This window comes from Pistacia vera, unplaced genomic scaffold (assembly GCF_008641045.1).
Source record: "Pistacia vera cultivar Batoury unplaced genomic scaffold, PisVer_v2 Contig100, whole genome shotgun sequence".
Taxonomy (NCBI): Eukaryota; Viridiplantae; Streptophyta; class Magnoliopsida; order Sapindales; family Anacardiaceae; genus Pistacia; species Pistacia vera.
Genome location: NW_022195028.1, coordinates 1,316,946 through 1,323,337, shown reverse-complemented (window position 1 = coordinate 1,323,337; position 6,392 = coordinate 1,316,946). Strand labels below are relative to the sequence as shown.

The following is a 6,392-nucleotide window of genomic DNA, read 5'->3' as shown; positions in this document are numbered from 1 at the left end:
ACTGGATTTTTGCTAAAGGGATCAGATTAGGTTTTGGGGGGGACGACGCCTCTCTCTTCTCTTCTCTGCAATTTTTCTTTCTTTTTGAGTTTTTGTTTATGGCCATGAGCGGCTAAACTTTTGTAACTTGGTCGAAGGAAACGGAGACCTCGGAATCAACCAACTGTGAGATCAAATCTATTTTATTTTAGTGTTCAATTTTCGTGTTTGAGTATTGAATGTTATTCTGTGCATATCTTCATGATTGATGCATTTAATTACTAGGAGGCCTACTAGTGGATTATTTGTTGCAATCTACTGCTAAGTTTGATATCAAATCCGTAATTGTTTGATCCCTCTAACTTGTGAAGCAATTAGGGTTAATAATTTGCTGCGTCAGGAATTAGTAATCTTAAGAGGAACATTCAACTAATTAAATACAACCGCTTGTGTTTGTGTTGTTTAGCTTCATCGATTTCTCTAATTCTTAAGGCTGCCATTAGATTAAATCTTCAGCGCTTGTCTAGGGTTGTTTAATGGTAAGATTAATTAAGATCGCTTGTTTCCTAATTAATTACAATTAAGGAGAGATAGGAAAATAGTTCCAACGGTGAATATTTAAACAAGAATTGATTTATTTTTGCATCAATGATCAGTTGTAAGATTCCGATGGTGAATGTTGACGAAGACCAAGTTTCGTTATATTAATTGATTTCGATTTAAATTGTTTTTGTTTTGATTTGTGCCAAGACTGTTTTCTATTTTACTCAAAACCCCCCAGCTTTGTTCACATCATCAAAAAATTCGGCTAGACACTCTTTGTGGGATCGACCCTTACTTATCCTATTTACAGTTTAGTAGTTAGGTTAGAAAGGTTATTAATCTTGGTTGCCTACGACAGCACACCAATGGTCATTGTGCCCTAAAGGAAGAAAATATCTAAAACTCAATAAACTTTTTGGCCGTCCCGTCGCCGCGGCGAAGACAATTCTGTCGCACTCGGCGAAACACTCCAGCAGCTATTCCGTGGGCTGCAGCACCTCTTCGCCGCGGCAAAGCCTGTAATACAAAATTTCGCCAAGTCTTCATAAATTTCAGGGCAACCACTCAACCAAACCAATACATCCATTCAACCAATGACCAACCAAACCATATGAACAATATAACAACTCAAATAAGAGCAAAACAGTAAGTATTCATACAACATACAACATAATCTACTACGTACCTCAAGTGGGGCGTTACATAGAAGATATTGGTTTTTTTTAGTTTATTGTATATTTCAATATTTTATAACCCTAAAACTTTACCTTAATGAAAAATGGGTGGGAAATTTTGCCTTAGTGAAACTTTTGATGGGAGGGAAACTTTTGCCTTAGTGAAAATTTTAATTTTTGTTTTTTTCAACTTAATCCTTGATAGTTAAAAATTGTCAAGGATTGACACTACAACTGTTAAGAAAAAAAATTTGTACAATTTTTTTTGAGCAAATCCTTGACAGTTAATATCATACAAAACGGTCAAAGATTATTTCAAATTCTTGATAGTTCATAAACTGTCAAGAATTACAATTCTTGATAGTTTTTGAGAACAGTGAAGAAAATCTGTCAACTCATTCTGTCATGGATGAGGTTTTTTCTTGTAGTGTTACCATGCACCTTTGAAAGGTGGTGAGTGTTAGTAAATGATCCATATACGCAGCGGAAACAAAAAAAATATAATACAAGGATCGTTTACATGAGCCAAGATCAAGGGTATAATTTTACAATTTATATTAAAGTAAAATCTGCACAAAAAGGTTAATCATGAGTTAAGAGAATCATACGCATGTTTGGAGGCTCCACCACGTTTGTCTTTGAACGTTTTTGCTACCGACCCAAGCGTAGGATCGAACCGATGTAGTCCACACGAAGATAATCACAAAGAACCAAAGAGAGATTTGCTAGATCCTCTTTGGCTTCAAGATTAAAGAAGAATAAAATCAAAATGAATTGATTTTAGGCAAAATGGGTTTCTGCTGGGGAGAGAAATGGGGCTGCTGTGTTCGTGTTTTCAAGAGAGTGAAAAATGAAAAGTCATCTATTTTTTACAAAGAAACATTTTTCTTTTATGGTAAAAAATTAGTTACCTTATTCCAATATGGAATAGGCTTGGGCTCCAACCCAAACACCCCATGTTACCAAATACTCCCAATTAGATATTTAATTTTTTATTTCATGATTATCTCAATTAAAATAAATTAAAATATATTTAATCTATATATTAACATTTAACAATAATGATGATTTAATTAAATATATGTGAACACATATTTAAACGTAATTTCACTTATTTAATCTTTCTAATTAAATAAAGGCTACAACCTTCAGCAAATTTAATTGTAGTGTGAAATTACCAAAATACCCTTTCGCCTTAAAAAAGATGAAAACGCCCTTCCTTCTTCTTGGATCTTAAATTATCTTCTATGTGTGTGACCCATTGGCTCCTCATCTTACCGACAGTGTATAGTATCACGATTAACACCAATTAATAGTCTCACTGTACACAGACCAAGATTGGCCCCTAGCAAGGCATCATGGCCACCTGATAGATTCGGATTCAGTAAAGTATCTACCTGTCAACGATATGGTTACCGTACAATTCGATCCTTTCATCATACGTTATCTCGACGAGACGAAGGCATAGAAATAGTGTCAACCTTCGGTTACTCTCGATATTATGTATTCAGTTTCTGGACCAATGACCTGTATTATAATCTGGATAGAGCAACAACTCAATCCCACTGTGGCCACAGTTTTAGTGTTATTGCCATATACTGAATTGCGCCATGAGATAACTTCTCCTATACCCGGGAGTGATGAATCCTCTGTCTATCCACCATAGTCTTGATACACTCCTCGATGCAGCCAATCACCAACGTATTGACAGCTCTGAATAGAACTGCGTTAGGCTAGTGTCAAACTGCACCAATCGGTGCACAAGGCGCTCCGGTGATCTCAAGTCTAAGGATCACATGCACCACCATTCGTTAGAGGATTTGTTCCATAGACACTGGGGTTATCATCCATATGGAATCCTCTGGTGGGTCAGTCCAGTGAACTTGCTATGGTAAAATCACCTATAGCAAGCACTCATGTGTTGCACCAAGTTGTCACCAAACAACCTTGACAAGTGAGATCAGTCACTGCCTTTCGACAGGGTCGTTCAACACCATGATAGCCTTACCGTATTATCTGTGCCCTTACTTCAGAATAATACTAGGGCTATAGACGTTTCTAGAATGGCCACCTTATGTGCTCATAGGGTTCTCACTATCAAGATTTGAAACACTTGATACCCTTGTCACGGTTCTACCATTCTAAGGACATATATCAATATATATTGCAATAATAATGATTTACGCGATATAGAATAAAATGCCTTTTATTGATTAATGAACATTATTACAAGGAGTCAATTCTACAATAATTGATTGGCTCTAGGTCTACTCTAACAGTGAGAACATTGCAAAGGACTAATGGCATGCATCAATAGGCAAAAGTGCCAAAGGGACATGTGAATGCTATATTCTCTTGATTTGTAGGGGCAATCACAATTGATTATAACCTGCAAATCCATCAAGAAAACAATAGTGAGAATGACCCACTAAACGTTCAAGCATTTGATCAATAAATGGAAGAGAAAAGTGATCCTTGCGCATTGTGGCGTTAAGCTTGTGATGCACACTCACCATCCCATTTGAATTTGAGTGGGAACCAAGTCATTATCCTTATTCTTCACTATGGTGATGCCAGATTTCTTTGGAACTACTTGGATTGGACTAACCCATTTGCTATCTGAAATTGGATAGATCACGCCAACATCTAATAACTTGATTATTTCCTTCTTCACTACTTCCATCATCAGTGGGTTCAATCATCTTTGCACTTCTCTTGTAGGCTTAGATCCTTCCTCTAATAATATGCAGTACATGCACATGGAAGGACTTATTCCTTTAATGTCAATAATCGTCCAACCAATCAACATTTTGTACTCTCTCAACACACGAAGAAGCTTTTCTTCTTGCACCCTTGAAAGGTTGGGCGCTTCAATCATGAGCAATGTGTCTCCTTCTCCCAAGTATGAATACTTGAGATGACTTAGTAAAGGCTTGAGTTCTAAGGTAGGGGCCTGAACAATGGAAGGTAAAAGTTTCTCATTAGATATGGGAAGAGAAATGTAGGAGATTTCATACCTTGGATTTTTCTTTGGAAGTTCATCCAACATTGCTATGATTTCGTTTAGCTCTTCTCTCAATTCTACATCTTTGTCAAAACCTCGAAGTTCCTCGGTTGACAACCCATTGCTTATCGCCACTTCCAATTTATCTTTACCCTTAAGCTCGAACATTTGTTGCTCTAAAGAGTCAAGAATATCAACAAGCATTATAATCACTAGGAAACCTCATTGCTTCAAAGATGTTAAATTGAATAACTTCCACATCAAACTCCATTGTCAACGTCCCACTATGCACGTTAATTTTTGTACAAGCTGTCTTCATGAATGGTCTCCCCAAAAACAATGGCATGGTTTTCGTGGTTGTTTCATCTTTCATGTCAAGCACATAGAAATCCACCAGAAAAATAAGCTCATTTACCTGTACCAAAACATCTTTCAAATCTCCCTTTGGATAGGCATTAGATAGATCGGCGAGTTGAATAACTATGTCGATCTCTTTAAGAGCACCAAGATTTAAATCAAGATAAATCGAATAAGGCATGACATTAATAGAAGCACCTAAGTCTAACATTACCTTTTCAAACTTGTGTTGCCTATGATGCATGGTATGGTGAAACTACCTAGATCTTTGCACTTTTGTGGAAGTTTCCTTTGCAAAACCACTGAGACATTTTCTCCCACACTCACCACCTTGTTTCCCTTAAGTTTCCTCTTGTTAGTGTACAACTTTTTAAGAAATTTCGCATAACGCGACACTTGCTTTATCGCATCCAACAAAGTAATGTTTACGTGTACTTTTCTAAAAGTTTCCAAGATTTCTTGCTCATGTTCCTTCTTCTTTGAGGTGGCAAACCTACTAGGAAAAGGCAAAGGAGGTTCGTAAGTATTAATAGGAACTTTAAAATGTACTTTAGGTGGATGTTTTGCATTTATAGAATTGGTTGGCAAATTTTCTATGCTTTTGGATTGCTTTGTACCACCTTGAAGTAACTCATCTCCAACTTCTTTCTCATCACTTGGCTTCTTGTGAGCCTCCTCAAGTTGTCTTCCACTTCTCAAAGTAATGGCACTAGCATTCTCCCCAGGGGTTAACTAAAGGTTGGGAAGGAAGCTTTCTGGATCCTTGCTCCTCTAATCTTCCAACGGTGTAGCCAATTGACTAACTTGGCTTTCCAAATTCTTGATTGACATTTTTGTATCTTGAATTGCCGCTTTCGTTTCTTGTTGGAACTTGAGATTCTCTTGCTGGAATTGAAGAGAGATTGTTGCTAATGAGTTTACCAAGTCCTCCAAAGGCTTACCTTGAGGTTGGGAAACATTTTGGAGTCTTGCTTAGTACGGTTTTTGAGCTTGTGGATAAGGCAAACCAGGTGGATTATTAGGGATAGCATCTTGTTGATTTTCTTCATAGCTAAGATTAGGATGATCCTTCCATCCCAAGTTATAGGTATTAGAAAATGAATCATACATTTGCCCTTGTTGTCCTTGGTATCCTCCCACGACATTTGCTTGTTCCGAATTTGGCTCTTGAAGGGTAGGACATATATCGGTAGGATGTCCCACATTGGAACAAATTCCACATGTCTTCACTTGTCCAATTGCAATTTGTTGCATAAGTGCAGTCAAATTACTCAATTGTTGCTCAAGATTATTGGATATCCCCACTTCATTTACCTTTCTTGGTGGTGGATCAGATCGAGTACCAAATATTTGAGAGTTTGCTGCCATGGTTGCAATTAAATTCCTTGCTTTAGCAGGAGTTTTATCAACTAACGCTCCACTTGCTGCATCTATGCATACTCCTCTCCATCGGCATCAATCCCTCATAAAAATATTGGAGAAGTAATTGCTCAATTATTTGATGTTGCGGACAGCTAGCACACAATTTCTTGAACCTTTCCCAATATTCATATAAGTTTTCCCCATTGTATTGCCAAATCCCATAAATTTCTTTCATAAAAAGTGTGGCTCGTGTAGGAACCATGTCGTGGCAAGCATGGAATAACAATAAAAAAAATTCTTGCCATGGCATGATCCCCTTACTCAAGATCACAATTTAGATTGAATAATAAACATATAAAATTTAACCCACACAAGGTTATGTGATTTACCTCCGTTGGCGGCTCCTCCTTTGGATCTTTCAAACTAGTCGTTATCAATCCAATGTAGGATTGAGTTCATTGGTATCCACACGA

General features: G+C 37.2%; 1 non-coding gene across 1 annotated transcript; it reads left to right on the top strand.

Moving 5' to 3' along the window:
* Positions 1-6,053: 6,053 nt before the first annotated feature.
* Positions 6,054-6,161, top strand: LOC116132499. Its single transcript, XR_004128426.1, has one exon. It is a non-coding gene; the product is annotated as a small nucleolar RNA R71 (small nucleolar RNA).
* Positions 6,162-6,392: the final 231 nt, after the last annotated feature.